This window comes from Balearica regulorum, chromosome 2 (assembly GCF_011004875.1).
Source record: "Balearica regulorum gibbericeps isolate bBalReg1 chromosome 2, bBalReg1.pri, whole genome shotgun sequence".
NCBI classification, from domain to species: Eukaryota; Metazoa; Chordata; class Aves; order Gruiformes; family Gruidae; genus Balearica; species Balearica regulorum.
Window position 1 is genome coordinate 109622818 of NC_046185.1, and position 21061 is coordinate 109643878.

General features: G+C 40.3%; 1 long non-coding RNA gene across 1 annotated transcript in view; it reads left to right on the forward strand.

The window, feature by feature from the left end:
• The window catches only part of LOC142600496 (uncharacterized), a 76385-nt gene that overhangs the window by 24727 nt on the left and 30597 nt on the right, over positions 1–21061 (forward strand). Inside the window, exon 3 of the long non-coding RNA XR_012834006.1 lies at positions 4394–4506. This is a non-coding gene — a long non-coding RNA (uncharacterized LOC142600496). The remainder of the gene's footprint in view (positions 1–4393; positions 4507–21061) is intronic.

Consider the following 21061-nt stretch of genomic DNA (forward strand, 5'->3'; position numbering starts at 1 on the left):
GGTTTGATAACAGAAAAAGACAACTAAAAAGACTTTCAACAAATTTTGCTTTTCTAGGTCAGGGATGTATTTAAGAAAAACCTAACAAATTGAAACTGTGGAAGGTAACACTGTCTGGAGACATTCAGAGTGAGTGCATCTCTTAACCTAGTCCATAAGATGAATTACTAGTTGCTGATATGATTGCCCCATGTTCTCAAAGTTCTGATTACCACTGTTTTGGCTTGAACTTTTAGGTTAGATGCCATTGTTATCTCTTCCATTCAATAGGTACTGTCATGACATATTGAGCCTGTCACAGCTAAAGAGCTGTAGCAATCTTGTGGCTATCAACTGCAAGTCAAGGACTGATGTTTCTGCCGCACATCCTTAGGTCACTGGCCTAAGAATTCTGTCTGAATAAATAACCTTGCCTTTTGAGGGGCAGCCAACCAAGTGTTTGTAGCCAATAACCCTTTGGAATTTTTTGGCCCCTGATTTAGTTCTTATCAAACAGGAGCTTTGGGAAGTAGTTGTTTTCCAGACAGAAAAAAAGTCAGGATAACTCATGGTTCATGCTGAAACATCATTTTCCAGAACTGTAGGTATGGCATAGCTTGGGTTCAGTTAGATGTTCAGTACTTCCTTCATGGCAAACCCTTGAAAAAGGGTTATGAAGGAAGATTAGAAGTCCTAATTCTCTCTCTTCTACCACTGACTAAAACTGAATAACAAAACAGCACTACAGTAGAACAAAAATCCCTTCTATTTATAGCAAATCAGAACCAGAATCCTTGAACTGAGAGAGATATAGATATACACCTAGCACTATTTTTTTTCCCAAGATGCTCTTGGTTTTGTATGCTTTAAAGGCTCTGCTAATGTATTTTTCTCCTATTTATATTTCCAAGGGCAGACTTGCAGTTGCAGTTTGTTGTATATTACATGCTTGAAAGCTGTGTCATTCCTGTTGTGCTTCTAGCTTTTGTAGGAGTAAAAGCACTAAGAGATGCATCTTCTCAGTCTTCTGCTTTCAAACAAAATCAAGATATAAGTTGTGCTGAAATCTCAAATTCTTAAATAATTACATTGACTAGCTTACATCCATTTTCCTCATATATGTACAGTTTGCTGGACTAAGAGTCACATTATTGCCATAAGAATACCCTCCCTGCAATCCAGAGCTGCTGTTCCAGCCCATATGGGCATACCTAAGCTCACTGGTTTGGGTACCAGCAGTGACAAAGCTGTTGAGAAGCTACCAGTATGAAGGTCTTGGCTAGGCTTCTACAACTTGTCCTGACCCAGCTTCACTACTGCGCAGCTTAAAGCTACTGGAAGTACAAGCAAGTCTGAATTTTCGTCTGAAAGCCTGCATAATCATACACTACATTCATGTGAGTGTTGCTCTGGTGATTTCCACTTCTCCCTTTTCAGAGTCTTTTGCCAGTGCAGTACAGTAAGAGTGACCCTCTGTAATTCTACCAGATTTCAGTCATGGTTCGCTTGTATGTAATCCAGGTGGTGAAAACATTTTTATGCCTAGAACTTTCCCATATGAAAATATATTACTCTTGTCACCTCTTTCAGTGGGTGCCAACTGCTACCAACTTGTGTTTAATCTCAGATGGATTGTGGTAGTTGAGCAAGAATTAAGAGGAGCGTGTCTGAAATGCAGTCACATGTAGGCTTGGAAGTCATAGGTATTTACACTTTGGAAAAGCAAGAAGGGGTCCTGAGGTGCATCGTCTCCTTTCTTTTTGCCTTCTAACTATGGTTAAAAACAGTTCTTTCTTCAAAATCCTGTGTTCCTCCTCCAGTCGGGGAGTGCCAGCCTCACCTCACCTAGCTTCTCTGGGAGGAGCTCATTGTTTCGGTGGGATGAGCCAGGAAGAGAGGCGGAGTCGGTCATCTGTGGCAGTATTGTCATTAAAAACCTCCCGCTGTGCCATGCCCCATCTGAATAGGACCCTGCATGGACATGACTGACATTCTGAGGCTTTGCTGCTTTTAAATTCCAGAACACCCACTGAGTTCAAACCATATTTGCATCTCAATCAGAAACATCTTTCCCAAATGTGGGGCGCCATGCAATATCAGCACAGAGTAGGCAAGAGTGCATTATGCAGAGCTGCATATGTCTGCAGGCTGTAGAAAAATCAGTAATTTTCCATTTATAGGTATTGTGAAGTTTATCACCTTTTTCTTTATGGTTTGGAACTGTGCAGTACTGCTTTGCATATTAACAATGTAAATCTGTAACAGAGGAAAGTAGCATATGAAATTTAAGCTAGAAAATATTAAGGCTAGAAAATGCAGATATACTTCATATCATACCAAGGCAAGGAAGTCAAATTATTTGTGATTCTCCTGTTGAAATTAATCATAATCACTAAATTAATCATATCTATTTACATCTGTAAAGTAAATCTCTCGGGTATTTTTATCATTCAAATTTCTGGCTTTCATTTCCCTACTTTATCCATCTGAAGCAGTTGAAATATTTTCCTCCATTTTTACTATCTTGTTTGGGGGTTTTTTAACATTTACAAGGGATTGAATATTTATCCTTTAAAATACTCAGCACAATTCTAGCTCATGCAAATAACAATGCACTTAACAAGAAATAACTGGAAGTAATTCGCATGTAAAACAATAAGGAATAATTCTGTCCAATTTCACACCATGTGATTCTAAATTGGCCTCCAGAAGAACTGTCTGAGAAAGTGATGCTATATGCTTTAGGTTTCAAAAATATCTGTACAACATATAGCAGAAGTAATTGTATTTGACCCACTATTGTAAAAACTGAAATAAACTCAAATTTCTGTTATGCAGACTATATTTAAAAGCACTGACAAGCTCTCTTTGAACTGAATTTGTCAAGCAGTTGGAATAATCAAGATTTTCTGCAAGAGCTGTTTTCAACATCGGATAATTAAACCATGAAACTGTGACATGGTAGAATAAAGATAAACTGAACCTGATGGAGTATATTCTGATGGTTTAATCATAACATAAACTATTAGGATGGATTGAAGAACTAATTGAATAACGTAAGGGGAGCAGGAACTGGCAGATATAAAAATGAGTGATTACTTTTTTCTTTTAGGAAAAGAATGTGGTTTTAGATCATCTGTATGAGGAGGACCTATGTAACATATGACACACAATTCTGTGAGGTAGCGTATTTTATGGTGTGGTGACTAAACATTTTTTGCATTCAGTGATTTATACATTTACATTTAGTAATTTATACATTTATACATTTACATTTAGTGATTAAACAATTTCAAAACTCAAACCACTTTGAAAGATTGTGTGTACACAGAAAAGAAATTCTTGCCATAGCATTTACATACTCACAATGGGTGGGATTTGGAGCAACAAAATGAATGTTGAAAGAGAGTCCTCCTTTGGGAGGAGTTTTGAAAAAATAAGTTATTGTAAGATATTATTTGCATCTGCAAGCCCAGGAATGTAAAGAATTGGGCTAGGAAAAGAAAGGCCAATGTGACAGTTCATTAACTGCATGGCAAAACAAAATTACAAGGATAGGCGAAGGCAAACTATTTCGAGTTGCATATGCTCTCCTTCCTGCTCCCCACAGATCAGTGACCAAGAGTAAATCCACTACTGGTGTGCAAACTGTTGCTGTTTTCAGTCTGCCTGAGAATCCTTTACCTGACATTTCTAACCTTGACGTCATGGGCTTAAGTGCAAGTTTAAAGTTTGTCCTGACTTTTATTCCTTCCTTAAGTTGATGTGGGTCTTGACATTCCTACAGAAGTATTTAATAACCTTAGCCAGGGCCACCAGACGCGTGAGGCTGAGCATTTGGGCTGAATCTTTGGGCTATGTAGGTGAATACAATACTAGATGTTCTGTCCATTTGCAGGGTCCACAGGCTTGGAGTAACCAGGGACTACAACAAACATTACTACTTTTGGTTACCACCTACTGCTTTGCTACCCTATTTTCTAAAGACCCCAAAAAATCATAGTAGCACTGTGAACGGCCATTACTTCTTATTTTGTTTTTGTTCCTTGGCTCCTGCTGCTTTCAGGAAAACATGGGGCTTATTAATGTGGTCTGCAGTCATATTTATGATAAACTGTGTGTTGAACAATTTAGTCTATGCTTTGACATCAGACTTGATGTGGATTAGACTTCCCAAGAGAGGTGAAAGGGTTCTGAATTACAGCAAAAATATACCAAAAATTTCAATAAACCCTTTTGTATTTTTATTTACAGTAAACATGTCCCTGGTTACACCAAGAATTGGCAACATGAAAAAGATAAAGGTGCTGCTTTTTTCCTGGGTTGCTCTCTTAGTTAATTTGATAGCACCATCTGAGGTTTCTGCTAAGGGAGCAAAAAACACTTTTGGTAATTATTATAATGTTCTTTCCAGAAGTCTTTACTACTCCAGTCCTGAAAATGAGCCAAACTCAGCAACGAGGTTGCAGACGTTTCATTTCTCTTCAGGAATATCATGCCTTTCCACAAACTGGTATGTGAACAAAGGTAAGAGCAAAGGATAATATATTTCTTTGTTTTGAGTGAAAGTGTTATATGGGGTGGTATCATAATGCAAAATTCAGTTTTGGTGAATCTGTGCTCTGACATTAACAGGCCAAAGAACATTTTAGTGTGTAGAATTCAGTGTGTTTGTGTAATATAAAATCACCACTAGATGGTACTTTTCAACAAATTATAGTTGACTTAAACCAGCTGGTCCTTCTATAACTGCCTTCAGGTATGAGGAGAGGCTTCCAAAGGATTGTGCTTGTTTATGTATGTTTTGGTTGGGTTTTTTTTCCCCCCTTAAGTCATCATTTTATCAATAATGTACAGGTTTGAGTCTTGGGAGAGTGGAGAGAATGTTATTTAATTCAGATTTTGCAAATGGTCTGCATGGTGTATTTTAAATCTGTAACACTTTGAAGGGAAAGACTCAGACTTTTCTTGTTTCTTTTATGGTGTGAATAATGTTTTAGATACCCTCCTCTTTCCTTTGTGTTCATGAGGAGGCCATTAAGGCATCGTGCTCTGAACCATATGGGCAGGTGTGCTGCGGCTGGGATATGAGTCCGCTCCTCTGACCCAGAGTCACGACTTGAGCTAGCAAGGTTCAGCTCAGAGGGGAAGTTTTACTTGCTAACTAGCCAGTGAAGCTTCTTGGGCAGAGGAAATGTACATGTTGTATTTATTTAAAAGATGGCAAAGGAATTTCTTTCAAGTGTAGCAATTTCTTTTCTGCAGCCTTCTTTAGGACTTGTAGGGATCTCAGACCTTTCTCAACACTACTGTCCGTGCAAGCTGATAATGTTTCTAAGCTAGGTGCAATATTCCGCTGTTTTTCCAAAGAATATGCCATCTGTGTGTATATGTGTATGTGTATGTTATTGTCCTGGTTTCGGCTGGGATAGAGTTAATTTTCTTACTAGTAGCTGGTATAGTGCTGTGTTTTGGATTTAGGTGGATGAGAATAGTGTTGATAACACACTAATGTTTTGGTTGTTGCTAAGTTACACTAAGTCAAGGACTTTTCAGCTTCCCATGCTTTGCCAGTGAGGAGGTGCACAAAAAGCAGGAGGAAGCATAGCCAGGACAGCTGACCCAAACCGGCCAAAGGGATATTCCATACAATGTGACATCACGCTCGTTATATAAACTGGGGGAGTTGGCCAGGGAGGGCCGCGGCTCAGCTGAGCATCGGTTAGTGGGTGGTGAGCAATTGTGCTGTGCATCACCTGTTTTGTATATTCTGTTGTTGTTGTTGTTATTCTCTTGTTGTTGTTACTCTCTTGTTGTTATTATTTCTTCCTTTTCTGTCCTGTTAAACTGTCTTTATCTCAACCCATGTCACTTTTTTTTCTAATTATCCTCCCTGTCCCACTGGGGGTGAGGGGGAGTGAGCAAGCAGCTGCATGGTGTTTAATTGCTGGCTGGGGTTAAACCACAACAGTCCTTTCTGGCACCCAACATGGGGCTTGAAGTGTTGAGATAACAAGAGATCTGAGTCATGTAAATCCTTATTTGCCTTATGTATTCCCTACAGTGCTATTTATCACCTCTGGGAGCTGGATGAGGATTTTCATTTTGTTGCACTGTGTAATATCCGTTTACGATATGGTAACATTATTGGCCATGAGACTAAGCTGGTATTTGCACTTGGCATTGCTGTCGTTTCCACACCTCGGGCGCCATCTCCTGGGAATTATTAATAATCACACTCTTCGTCTTTTTTCCCCAGAGAACCAATCTGTGGGCAAGACTGGGGGGAATACTTTCCCCCACTCTTTCATCTTCACCTTCACCTTCCCTTTCTCCTTCAGACTAGTTACAACAGCTCTTGAGTATTTTGAGTATCCTTGGGATGTTCAAGCCAGCATGCTCCTATTGCTATGTCTCCTGAATGTGTTTCAGGTCTTGTGGGGTTAAATAACTATTTAAAAATACGACCCAGAGATCTGCCCCAAGGCTGGATAGTTATGAGTGGCAGGGTGTGTGGGATAGCATGAGCAAGTACCTAGAACAGTGGGCACCTCCAGTGTTTTGGAACTTCACCCTTGAACTAGTTTTTCAGAATCCTGAAAAACTAGTGGAATGTTTGGAAAAAGTATGCCGTCACCCTGGCAATTCCAAAGAGACACAAATCACTGCAATGTGCTGGGGCCTGACCCATGGCTACCAATTTACCTATTCAGTAAGAATGCAATGGCTGTGGTAAAATAAATTATTCAATAATATATATTATTTAGCATCTTCCTCTGTGGTTCACAGTGCTTTACAAAAGTCAAAATGTTTTCTTTATTTTCATGGCAAAAGTCCAGAAAGGTTAAGGATCTGTATTCTTAAACTGAGATTTTCCAACTTGACGTGACTAAAATCATAATTACATTTCTACTTGGAAACAGTGGACAGTGCTGGCACAGATTTACTCTTGAAAGGGTTGGAAGTGCTAGTTAGGCTGTAGCCAGAAGGTTTATCTCTTGTCTCCCCAAACACTTCTTAAGCTAAGGGAACTCTATGGCATGAACAAGAATGTATCTTCCCAACTACAGAACAGGTTGGACTTGCATCAGGTTCATTTTGATACCGAGTGGGCCTTAGGAGGAAAAAAGTTGCTTCTTAGTACTGAAAGAAGGAAAATGGGGCATCTGCAGCTAATGCTGCCAGAAGATACTGCACTTTTCAGGCTATTTACACTACTATATTTTATTCTGGAGATGGAAATTTCACTGAAAACAATATGAATCTTTTTACCATTCTGTGTTGATAAATCATCTGCAGTTGTCTCTTCAGTCAAAGAAGCTCCTGTTCTGTGCTCTCGTGTTTTCCGATACTTAACTTGAAAACAAGGTAAATATTGACACCATCACATTTTATTTGTTTCCAGTGCTTTGTTCTCTTTTGCCATCCTGCTAGATTTCATCCATGTATCTTCAATATTTTGAAGCAGCACAGTTTCTCCTATAATTCTAAGTAACATTAAACTATTATAACAATTATCCCAGTGATTTAAATTTGCCTTTCTCCTCCAAAGTGTCTTAGTGAGAGAATAGCTTATATACACCACACTTGTACAGAAATATCTGCAGAACTGCAGTGTTCCACAGTTCTATGTTTCCCCTCCATAAACAAAATGCCATGTTTTACTGGTTTTGTTTAAAATGTAATTATTTTTCAGGAGTGTTAAAAAAACCCCCCAAACCTGAATTAATAAAATATATATAAATTATAACTCTCTTTTGTATTTGTGCTTTTACATGTTGAAGATCATGAGTTACAGAATGTTTGTTTTTATGAAAGAGCAGGAAATTATATGTATGTCTTCACTCTGCGTTACAAAAGCAAATAGAAGTTGCTGCAATGTCAAAATGGTATTTATTTATTTTTCAAATAATGTGAAACATTTTTTATTATTATTTTCCTTTCATGTCACTGGAACTCTCTTTTAAAAACAAAGAAATTTATGAAATTACTTTTGTTTATATGATGTGCTTGATTTTTGTGAAACAGACATAATATCATAGAATAAGTCAATACTGTAGTGTTACATTTTTAGAATACATATTTATTAAAAGATTCATTCCATAGAACACACGATTTATTATTTATTGCCTATGGAAAAAATATCTTTCCTAAATATAGATACAATTAAGACATTGCCCTCAACTTGAAAAATAACATAGAAGATATATTCTGCACTGTAAGGAAAAGCTAAAAAAATATTTGATACAAATATAACACAGCAAAATGTAAATGGTAACTCAAGATTAATAGAAATTTACTTAATGAGATGGTGGAGTTCAGGATCCTGAGGGAAGGGAGGAGGATGAAAAGCAAGCTCACCACCCTGGATTTTGGGAGAGCAGACTTTGGCCCCTTCAGGGATCTGCTTGGGAGAGTCCCATAGGATAAGGCTCTGAGGAGCCTAAGAAAGCTGGTTACTATTCAAGGATCACCTCCTCTGAACTCAAGAGAGCTCCACCCCAATGAATATGAAGTCAGGCAAAAATATATAGGGGCTTAGGTAGGGGAACGAGGAGCTCCTAACCAAACTCAAACACAAAAAGAAAACATACAAAGGGTGGAGGCAAGGACCAGTAACCTGGAAGGAATACAGAAGCATTGTCTGGGCATCCAGGGATGAAGTTAGGAAAACTAAATGGAATTGTATCTGGCTGGGGGTGTCAAAGACAAGAAGAAGGGCTTCTGTAGGTACACAGGTGACAAAAGGAAGATTAGGGAAAATGTGAGCCCACTGCTCAAAAAGATGGGAGACCTGGTTACACAGGGCATGGAAAAAGCTGAGGTACTCAATGCTTTCTTTGCCTCAGTCTTTACTAGCAAGACGAGCCTTAAGGAATCCTGGACACCATGCACCAGGGGGAAACTGGAGTAAGGAAGATGCACCCTTGGTGGAAGGGGATCCAGTCAGGGAATACTTAAGCAAACTGGATGTACATAAGTCCATAGGCCCTGATAGGATGCACACATGAGTGCTGAGGGAGCTGGCTGATGTCATTGCAAGGCCACTCTTGATAATCTTTGCTCCAGTGCCCAAAGACTGGAAGAAAGTAAATGTCACTCCTATTTTCAAGGAAGGCAAGAAGGAAGATCTAGGGAACTACAGGCTGGTCAGCCTCACTTCTATCCCTGGGAAGGTGATGGAGCAACTACTCCTTGAAACCATTTCCAGGCACAAGGACAAAAAAATCATCAGGAGTAGTCAGCATGGCTTCACCAAGGAGAAGTAATGCTTGATCAATTTGATAAACTTCCATGATGAAATGACTGGCTTGGTAGATGAGGGGAGAGCGGTGGTTAGTGTCCACCTGGATTCAGTAGGACCTTTGACACTATCTCCCGTAAGATCCTCATAGAGAAGCTGTTGTTGTAGGGCCTGGATGTGCAGACAGTGATGTGCATTGAAAACTGGCTGAAAGACTAGGGCCAGAGGGCGGTGATCAGTGGCATGAAGTCCAGCTGGAGGCCAGTAACTAGCGGTGTGTCCTGGGGTCAGTATTGGGTCCAGTCCTGTTTAACATCTTTGTTAGTGATCTGTATGATGGGGCAGAGTCTACCCTCATCAAGTTTGTCACAACAGCAAGATGACACAAAACTGGGAGGAGTGACTGATATACTGGAGGGTTGTGCTGCCATCCAGAGGGCTGGAGAAATGGGCTGATAGGAACCTGATGAAGTTCAACAAGAGGAAGTGCAAAGTCCTGCACCTGGTAAGGAACAACCTCATGCACCAGTACATGCTGGGGACCACCCAGCTGGAAAGCAGCTTTGCGGAAAAGGACCTGCGTGTCCTGGTGGACACCAAGTTGGACATGAGCCAGCAATGTGCCCCTGTGGCAAAGGCGGCTACTGGTATCCTGGGCTGCCTTAGGCCAAGTATTGCCACCAGATTGAGGGAGGTGATGCTTCCTCTCTACTCAGCACTGGTGGGGCCACACCTGGAGTGCTGGGTCCAGTTCTGGGCTCCATACTGGAGAGAGTCCAGCACAGGGCCATAAAGATGATGAAGGGACTGGAGCATCTCTCCTGTGAGGAAAGGCTGAGAGAGCTGGGACTGTTCAGCCTGGAGAAGAGAAGGCTCAGGGGCATCTTGCTAATGTATATAAATACCTGCATGGAGGATGCAAAGAGGACAGAGCCAGGCTCTTTTCAGTGGTGCCCAGTGACAGGACCAGAGGCAATGGGCACCAACTGAAACACAGGAGGTTCCCTCTGAACATCAGGAAACACTTTTTTACTGTGAGGGTGACTGAGCACTGGCACAGGTTGCCCAGGGAGGTTGCGGAGTCTCCATGCCTGGAGATATTAAAAAGCCATCTCGACCCAGTCCTAGGCAATTGGCTCTCTGTGGCCCTGTTTGATTAGTGGAGTGGGATCAGGGGACCTCCAGAGGTCCCTTCCAACTTCAACCATTGTATGATTCTTTGGTTAATGTGATTAAAGATTTTCAAGAATGCAATCATTTAAAAAGAATGTGCAGGAGAATGTGGAACACAATATTTTGTATCCTTAAAGCTAGTTATTTTATAAGAGCTTTGTGTATTTATTTTTTTCATTAGTATACTTCTACAAAAGCTCTTTCTACCTTTTTTTTGTTTTTTTTTTTGCTTTAGAGGTATTCTACATTAACCTTTTACATTTATGAATATTATTTTAATGTGTCACTGCAAAGCAAGTTACTTATCAAATGTATAGTTTGTTTCCAGTATCAGCCCTAAGGAATTGTATTTGTATTATTTGCACAAAAATACTTTTTGCACAAAAATACTTCTTGCTTAAATTCCACTTTTTAAACATCTTTTAATGTTTAATAACATCTTTTAATACTAATACATACAGCCTTAGTAACAACAGTTAATAAAATAGGCAATTTATTCAATAAATATATAGAGGATTTTTTTAAATTTGAAAATAATGTAATCAGAATAAGGAATGGGAAGTAGTAAACTCACATTAAATTAAAGATATAATAGGAAATGTGAAATCTCTTGAGCGCTTTCCCTGGTAGAAGAATGGGAAAACAGAGACTGAAAGCAAGGAGGACTGACCAACGCCATGTACAATTCGCTTCAGATGTCTTTTTGGCTGTCTTGCCAGAAAACCTAGCATTGGCTAAGGCTTCACCTTAGAAGGTTATTTTTCTTAGTGTGGCAGGTATCTAATCTTTTCCTGAGTTTGATATGATTTGGTCTTCTATTGCAGCTTTTACTGTTTTGAACCAATTTTTCTCCATGGGTATATTTATTCTGTTGAAACTCATGGTGCCTTTTACCTCAAAAGCTCAGATTGATTGATGTGTGATGGCTTGAAAACTGAAGAGCATGCCAGGAGTGCTCAATTCAGCTGCAAATAGTGGCAGTTCCTGCTTCAGTTTGGCATGAAAGTGTTCCTTGACTGAATAGGCAGATGGGCTAGCATACTGGTTCTCAGAGATACCAAAGCTTATGCAAGAGGTTGTGAGTAAAATCTGAAAGAGTGGAAGACAGAGGGTTTTGAAAAGCCTTCTGTTCTGGCTGAGCCTGTGCCACCTGAAGAAGTTATAGTTAGCTTAAACAGATGAAGTAGTAAGAGTTTGCTATCCCAGGTCCTTTTGGGTGCAGGTACATTAGTGTTTTAGTCAAAAGGTAGAGCTCACACATTTTTTTAACTGGATCTCCTGACTCTGTCCCCTTACTGCACTTCAGTTCCCATTGTAGAGCAGTCTGGGAACTGGGAGAAGAGACTGGGAAGAAAGCAAGCTGGAAGGTGTGGTCCAGGTGCATACCTCGTGAATTCAGGATGCCAGTCGGCATTTGATCCATAGGATCTGGCTAAAACTTCTGAAATGTGTGTAGTGTGGAGACTGGGACTTTATCACCAACTGTTCAGGCCATTGACCCATGCTGCTTGGTAATGCAGTCTTCATTTTAGGAGTGGATACATAAACAGCTCAGGGTGCAGAGGTAATCTGAGGAGTTGATAATGTCTGTTGGGAGAGGAGGAAGAATAAACCAAGTCTGTTCATAGAAGATACAGGTCTATTTACATCTTTACTCATTTTTTGAGTAAAGAGCTTGTTTTAAGTGGTAAACTTTGGGGTTTCTAAGCAAAGTAATAATTGCTTTCTTCATGTGTTTGAAGAAGCAGGACTTTGTGTACACTAGTTGTCAATCAGTCACCACATTAGCATTTGAAATTCACTTGTTTTCACATGAATGGCTCTGAATACTGGCTGACTGCACCACATAAAACACAACATAGAAGACAATGAACACTGCAATGAAGAACATAGTTAATACTTTTTCCATTGCTGTGTTTTCTTGTCCTGTATACCTTTAGCTCTCTTCTGGTTTGGATTTAAGATTTTTAAAATAGTGATCTTATTACATTTTTAAGTATGTTTTTATTATTTTGTCAAGCCTCAGAGTCAGGACAGGCAAAAGAAGCTGTCCATAAACATGCTTAGATATACCAAATACCAGAAATAAAAATAAGAGGAGAAATATGAAAGAATACAAAATTAGTTTTAGAGAACCATAAGGTATTGGAAGGTTTATTTTCTCCTTGTACTGGGAATTGCTATTGTTATTATATTCACTTTTTCCATCATCTTGGTCTGTCTGAGCCAACTTTTTTAGTGGTGAGACGTAGACACCAATTTCAGCGTCTGATTTCACCACCTGGTGTCCGTGTGGAGATGACTGGGGAGGCTTTGTTCTCCAGAGTGTTCTGTATGTGGCAGAAAGCTTTTCCTCCTTGCTATTTGTAGCACAAATCCTCTGCTTGAGATACTCAAATGCCAGTGAAAATATGAAACTTCTCAGGAGCCTGCTCCTCAGGTATACTGAATCCTAGCCCACTGTCACATGTGTTGATGGGGTTGGTGGTGGTAGTTTTTGAACCAAAGCACTTGATCTGTCTGCTTTAAAGTAGAAGAAAGCAAGTATTTATTTGTAATGTAATTTAAGAAGGAAACATGTTGATGCTGATCATTATTTGGGGCTGGACCTGGTTTTGGAAGTGGGGCACAAGGGTAATATTTTGTTGTCATTACCTATGCGCTTGCTCAGGATCCTTTGATGTCTCCATTCCCCTGGGCTCTGGCCTGGGTGAAACATCAGAGGATGGCTCTGTGACACCAGTCATGGGTGAGCTCCCCGTTCTGCTTGCTCTTCCATGCAGGGTCTGTCTTACTAGTTTGGTTTTCAGAAGTACCATTGTACTCAGATGTGGGCAGAGATAAACATTAAGACTTCTATGGCCTTCCTTGATGGCATTTTTCTAGCTCCTTTTAAGGGTAATATTAAAACTTTAGGCTTACCTAGCTATTGTTTGTTTCCTGCTCCGTTACAGTCATTTGCCAGGTTTACACTGCACTACACTTAAGAAACAGTTATTTTAAAAAGGGTGAAAATCTCTTACGGTGACCTTAGGGATGCTTAGGTATGTGCATTGAGTTTAGTTATCCTTGCATTTATTTTTCTTTTTTGAGTTTCCCGGTGGGTTGAGGAGAGGGAAGACCATTGTTTAGTAAGTGTGGTCCACAGCGTGTTTATTTTCATCCCATGTTCTTAACTTCCTCTGGCCAAATCTAAGGCAAAAGTCACAAGAGAGGTCATATATATGCCTTCTTGGCCTCAAAAAGTCTGCCCGTGAGTGCCAAAAGGGACCATGTGTCAATGAAAGGGCTTTTTGCAGCCAGCATCACCACTGAAATCTGAATGCTTGTACTCTTTTGGACTGGTGGTGAGCTGCTGCTCTAGCTCTGTTCTTCATTACATGAGAATAACTCCAGACACATCAGCTGAACTAAAAATACTACTGAGTCATTTACTGTTGGTGTTTTTTAAACTTTTTTCTAGTGTGCGCAGTCACTAAACAAATGTGTAAGATTATGCTACCTGAAGTAGACATATGTATAAACCCAATGTTAATCAGAGTCATAACAATATATCAAGGGGTCAGGTATAGTTTTTATTAGGATCATATTAGGCTAATCATTAAGAATCATGTAATTGAATAAATTATATCAGTTTGTCAGCCTATTCTGAGCTCAATCTGCACATCCAATTAATGCTAAAACCTGAGCTAGAAACTACTAATGACTTCTATGTGTTAAAAAAAAGAGTGCGTGGGTGGAAATTTTAAAACATTTTTCCTGCTGAAGGTGTAACACATTTCTCTGAGCATTTCAATGCTGTATATAAATGAACAAAGTAGCTCACTGCGCTGTTCAATATAGATGATGCTGTTTATCCATCTAAAATCGGAGACATTTGAAAGTATCAGGGTGTTTGACTGTTGGACCCATAGCCTGTTTTGTTACTCTAAAATATAATCTTAGGAAACCATTTTATCCGTCAAGGATGACTAGAAAAAGTTATCCCTTTTGACATGAGGAGTTGGACAAATTGTATGGTCTTGCAGGTAAACAAGGAGTTAAGGATAAAATCTAGTTCTTCGAGTTTGAAGATTTAAAATGTAACCATGGCCTTTTAAAAGGAATCTGCCAAGTCCTGGACCCCAGGCTAAAAGTCAAGTCTTTTGGTTCCTTGTTCCCCCAGATAATTAGTTATGTAAAAAATCCCCCAACTATTTCAAAGCTTCTTTTCAGAGTCAAGTGTCCTTTAGTAAGCCTGTGCCTCTTTTTTCCTTCTTTCTTCTCTTTATGGCTATTTTCTTGCCCTCCTCCCTTGACCCAAACGTGCACAAAGCAATATCCATGACAAGAGATGACAAAACACTCACATGTATTTGGCACGTGCTTTCATTCTCTGTGGGACATGTGAGGGACATGTGAGGCTGCCAGCCTCTCTTCTTTTATGAATAATGTTTCTTTTAGCTCTGTAAAACACAGGTAGTGGTTATCTCTGTAGATCCACATCTCTGAACTTTAGGGAAATGCTGAAGGACCTGGATTATAAGCATTTGTTCAGTTTTATAAGCATCATTTTAAAATCTAGAAAATCCAGTGTCCAGACAAAGAGATTTCACCATACCTTAAGAAACCTAAAAACCTTTCTTTGATTTCAAGAGCCCTTTCAAGGTAGGAACAACTTTTTATATGCATCAGCTGAAGAATCATTGGAAGCTCCATGCTGTTCTAATGCAGTTTCCACCCATCTGCGGTGGTAACAGATTACAGCAAATTGTCTTGCACTCAGTTTTCCCACAGGAAGTTTTTGCACTATATTTGAATCAGGAAACATTTTATGAACAGTTTTAATCCACAGTGTGCCTAGAGGTAGGAATGGTGATATATTCCATGGAAAATGTCTACAGCCTCAGCTAACACAGCTTTATCTTCCTCTGCACATCTGTTTCTTAGCACTAATATTTTCAGCAATTTATTTTTGCAGTAACATTTCAGTCTTTTGTCAGGCTTGTGCCCTTGTGCTCTCAAAAGATTTAATAATCTTAATTTTGTCCCTCTTGACAGTAAACAGGTACAGATTACTTTTGTACTCATTCAGTCACGAATAATCACATTTGACTGAGTTTCAGGAATTAGAGATGCTCTGCAGCTTTTTATTGAAAATCACATTGCTGTGCATTCACCTAAGAATGCAGGTGAATACAGGAGCATACACAAAACTTAATGGTATTAGTAGACTGAGTCCAGAGCAATGTGGTTTTCCTCAATATTAAAGCCACAGTAAAACTAACAAAAACCTCCTGGAGTAACAAGAGCACCACCTTCTGGCAGTGAAGAAGAGAGGTAACAAAAAGCTGAGTGGCCTTAGGAAATATCCTAGAGGTACTATCAAAAGCTTCCACCTTTTCTTGCACGTAGAAACTGTTTTCTAGTGAAAATGAGGTTAAAAGGCAGGATATTGAAAGAGAATGATGACCAGAATTTGTGTAAGAAGAGGGGAAAGGAGAAAACCACGAGGGTAAAACCTGGGTTCAGGCCTGAGGAGATGCCAGTAGAGATGGGAAACCATAACAGGGGGGAGAAGCAGGAGGTCTGCAAGTGCGTTGAGGGGACTGTGAAAGCAGAGCACCTTACAGTCAGCAAGAGAGAAAACTGAGTGGGCAGGTGCCTGAAGGGAGTGCAGTGTTTAATACATTACTCCATCCAAAATTATTCCTCTGCCAGAGATGTTTTGGGTTTGGTTTTGGTTTTTTTTTCTTTTAACTCCCCTCTTTAGTCTTTCCATCCGACAATTCTGGTAAAAACCTGTTTTATATGAACTCTAGATATATACTCATAGATATACTCATGCCTTGGAGTCTATCCTTTGGCTACACTGTTCATATATAGAATCTGGCATGCTTTTGTTTTGAAAATAATTCCTTACCATTTTGCATAGGTATAGTAATGTCCTATGTTTAGCAACCCAATTCAAGGATCAGTGCCATCTATTGTTAAGATTGCCTGGCTCACATCTAATAACTTGTGCTGCACTGTAACAGTTCCATGCCGAAAATATTTTTTTTCTTGTTTAAAGTATTTTTATTACTTATCTTGTTTAATAAACCCATTCTTTTCCAGAGCTAATGGTGTGCAGATGGATGTCATCATGCTACTTTGCTATTAAAACCACAAATACTGGAGAAAACAATGATGATGCTAGTAGCCGAGCACTGCATGTCAGTTTGCTATTATACTTTCCTGGGTTCTTAGTCTGTGTGTTTATTTTTATGTCTTAAGGCAAGCTTATTCTTTACTGCAAAATTTCCAGGCTATGTAATTTCTGCGTTCTCATCACAATTTTTTTCCAGTTACTTCAGTACTTTCTCAGCCAACACTTCTGTAATTCTTGACACCATATGTTTTGTGTTCTGAGGCTGTTTAGAAAAGGAAGCCAAGGGGCAAATACCCTAAGCCAGTTCGCTGCCCTTGATTTTGTGTTTATGTACATCATGGTTTTAGGCAGGTATGGGCTAAATGCCACCCTTACTATAGCCACGCAGCTTCTTGATTGCTTTGGAACATGGGCAGAGCAAACTCATGTCTGGCAGCAAGAGACTGCATAGGCTTTCCCTGCATGGGGATCTACGTACTGGATCAAACTTCCCACAAAACAGGACCTGGAACCAATTTCTTCTGTATTTTTATGAGTTTTAGCTTCCAACTCAGACTTAAGTGTGCAGCTCCATTTCTAAAAAAAAAAAAGTACTGTATAAAATCATGTATTATAGCTAGGGCTTTCTGCTTCTCCAGTTGTCTTTATCAGTTTCTTCCCACACTTAAGGTGTTATCTCCTCCATCTCCTGAAAAGTTGTTCATGACCAGTACCCCAAAACATCTGACACTGCTATTATGTCCAATATATAGTTTTCAGAGCTGACATATTGACATACTAGCATTTAGCTTTCCTTAAATATCAGTGACCTCTTTGTAAGGTCTTTTAACAGACTGTTAGCACTAGATGTAGCTACAGCTTCTGGCTGTTTTCCAGCCTGTTCCCCTTATCAACAATGGACAGCACAGGAAGTAATGAATGTACATTGCAACAAAAGGAAATTCAGGTTAGATTTGGGGAAAACCAGCATTTGTGATAAAGATACTGAAGTATTGAAAGAGATTGAGAAGGTTTTGAAGCCTTCATTTTTGGAAGTGTTTTACAAATGTGCTATAAATATTGTGGTGCCTGCCTTTGGGTACCAGAGAGAGAATTAGATCACCTCTGGATTCCAGCATTGTGGTTTTATTGTATTTTAGGAAGAAAACTTCCGTATCGTGATATTTTTTTTCCTTTTCTTTTTAAGCAGTTACAGTAGTTTGCAGCGGGAAGAAGGAAGGAGAGAGACAGTGTTCATTAGAAATAGGTTAATACTGTGGGTGGAGCCTGGTAACCTACCCTGTCCATACTGGCAGCCAGACTGTGTTTAAGCAAGTAATTTTCAAGAAATAGGTTGGAAAGATGCATGAGGTAAGACTGTCATAGAGATCAGTGTGGGCATTTTAGAACAATGTTTGAAAAGGTCAATGTGACCACTTCTTTGGGATGCAGCAGTATTTGTCAGCTGATCAGAGCTGAATTCTTCCTCTGTGTTTTGACTTGGACATACCTGTGTCATAACAAAACTCCGCACCAGTTCTCGCCTCAAGGGGAAAGTCTGAACTCTTCCCAGGTAACCAAGAAAGGATGTGGTCCACCAGCTTTTCTGCCACCACAAGGGAACCAATCATTACGAAGGGCAAAATAATGACTACTTTCTTTGATTTGTCTTATGCCACAGTTTACTTTACACATTATCAATGGCAATTCTGAAATATGTTATTAAATATATTTCATATCTATGATGAAGATTAAAGCAGAGGAAGACGGGGAGGGTAAGTTCCCTTTTTGTAAAATGTGATGGTAAAGCTGTTTGAATCAGACCCTACAGGTGACTTTAATAATTACTTATTAATTTCAGTAAGCACTGCTTTCTATTTGGAATCATGGAAAGATCTCAGGGTGCTTTGTTATCTGTTCATAAGTGAACAAATCTTGCTCATTTGGAATAAACAGGTGTGGTGGGCTGACCCTGGCTGGACACCAGGTGCCCAACAAAGCTGCTCTATCACTCCCCCTCCTTAACTGGACAGGGGAGAGAAAATATCACAAAAGGCTTGTAGGTTGAGTTAAGGATGGGGAGAGTTCACTCACCAATTACCGTCATGGGCAAAAAAGACTCGACTTGGGAAAAAAACTAATTTCTTAACAATGGAATCAGAATAGGTGTCGTGGTTTAGCCCTGGCTGGCAACCAAGCACCATGCCGCTGCTCGCTCACTCCTGCCCATCCCCCAACGGGATGGGGGAGAGAATCGGAAGAGTGAAAGTGAGAGAACTCGTGGCTTGAGATAAAACCAGTTTAATAGGACAAAACACAAAAAAGGAAAATAATAATATATATATAATATATATAATAATAAACAGGTGATGAACAGCACAATGTCTTATCACCCGAAGTCAATGCTACACACGACCCCCAGCTGCCCAGCCTCCCAGCCCATACGCACAAGCAAAGCAAGACAAGGAATTCATTCACCATTTCCCATCAGCAGGCAGGTGTTCAGCCATCCCCAGGAAAACAGGGCTCTGTTATGCGTAACAGTTACTTGGGAAGACAAATGCCATCACTCCAAAGTTGATGCTGCACAAGACCCCCAGCTACCACGCCAGGCCCCCAGCTGACAAACGGGACATGACACCATATGGTATGGAATATCCCTTCGGCCAGTTTCGATCAGCTGTCCTGGCTGTGTCCCCTCCCAGCTTCTTGGGTGCCTCTCGCCTTCTCGTTAGCAGGGCAGTATGAGAAGCTGAAAAGTCCTTGACTGCTTGGCAACAACTGAAAACATCAGTGTGTTATCAACATTATTCTCAGCCTAAATCCAAAACACAGCACTATACCAGCTGCCAGAAAGGAAATTAACTCTATCCCTGCTGAAACCAGGACAGTAGGGTAATGAGAAAAGAAAACCAAACCTTAAAACACCTTCCTCCCACCCCTTCCTTCTTTACAGGCTTAAATTTACTCCCAGTTTTCTTTTCCTCCTCCCCCCAGCAGCATAGGGGGATGGGGAATGGGGGTTGCGGTCAGTTCATCACGTGTTGTCTCTGCCGCTCCTTCCTCCTTATGGGGAGGACTCCTCACATTCTTTCCCCTGCTCCAACATGGGGTCCCTCCCACTGGAGACAGTCCTCCACCAACTTCTCCAACGTGAGTCCTTCCCACGGGTCTTCACTAACTGTTCCAATGTGGGTTCCTTCCACGGGGTGCAGTCCTTCAGGAACAGACTGCTCCAGCGTGGGTCCCCCACGGGGTCACAAGTCCTGCCAGCAAACCTGCTCCAGCGTGGGCTCCTCTCTCCACGGGGCCACAGGTCCTGCCAGGAGCTTGCTCCAGCACAGGCTTCCCATGGTGTCACAGCCTCCTTTGGGCACATTCACCTCCTCTGGTGTGGGGTCCTCCATGGGCTTCAGGGGAATCTCTGCACCCCAGTCATCCTCCATGGGCTGCAGGGGGACAGCCTGCCTCAAGGCTGCCTAGCAGCAAGGATTTTTCATCAAGAGGAAAAGGACTTCTGCCATGTTGCCCTAGAGCACCTTTTCCATACTGGGTTTGGTTGCAGCAAACATTATTGGGTGTGTATATTAAGTTTATATTGCTAACAGTCTCTGCTTTAAGCCTTTCCCTAGTGTTTAATAGAAAGTATTCCTAGTTCCACTGAGTCCCCTGGAATTCCATCAGATTTTTAGATCTCAAGCTTTCTGATTATTTATGAATGTACTCTTTCAGGGTACAGGGACTCCTGTAGGCCAGGGTACAGGTTTCAAGGACTGAATCCTTGCAATTTTGTTTTTGATGCTCTACAGACTGATTACTTCATTGCTTTCTAGCATTCCTTCGGAGTTTGAAACAGATCTGATAAAAATTGAGTACCTTTCTGTTTTAGCCACTGAGTGGTACTGAATAGTTCTGGCATTCATCACCTTGACAGCTATTCTTTGGTTAGTGTAATTAAGTATTGGTTGGACTGGTTGGACCTCCAGGCTCATCAAGGGGAACAGTGATATTCGTTTTCTGTGATATTATTATTTCTTTTTCTGTCATGCAGTCTAAGTGAATTTCCTGTTTCTTAAATCTCTTTATAATTCTGTTTGGTTTGTTTCTATTAGATTTGCTAACAGGTTATGTTTACTTCTCAACTTTCTTTTAAAATCTTTTAAACTTTTCACTGATCACTGTAGGTTTTTTGTGTGATAGTTATTTTCCTCTCTTTCCTTCCCTGCCCTAATTCCTACTTTCACTGTCCTCTTTTCAGTTCTCTTACCTGAATACTTTTCTCAGCCACCTGTTCTGCTGCGTAGGCACAAGGCCTGTAAACATCAGTTAAATAGAAAAACGTGCTGGATGAACCTTACTGTCTAGCAGATGAGGGAAGCAGACCACACATGGAGTGACACATTCATGAACAGAAGCACTTTTGCTTCTTTGCATTTTGTGAGCTACATAATCTTGTTGCTTTGGATTCATGTCATTGGTTAGGTATCATTATGTATTCTCTGTGTGCAGCGCTCCTTTCTGGAAAAACTGTTTCCACCAAAATCAAAACTCCATTT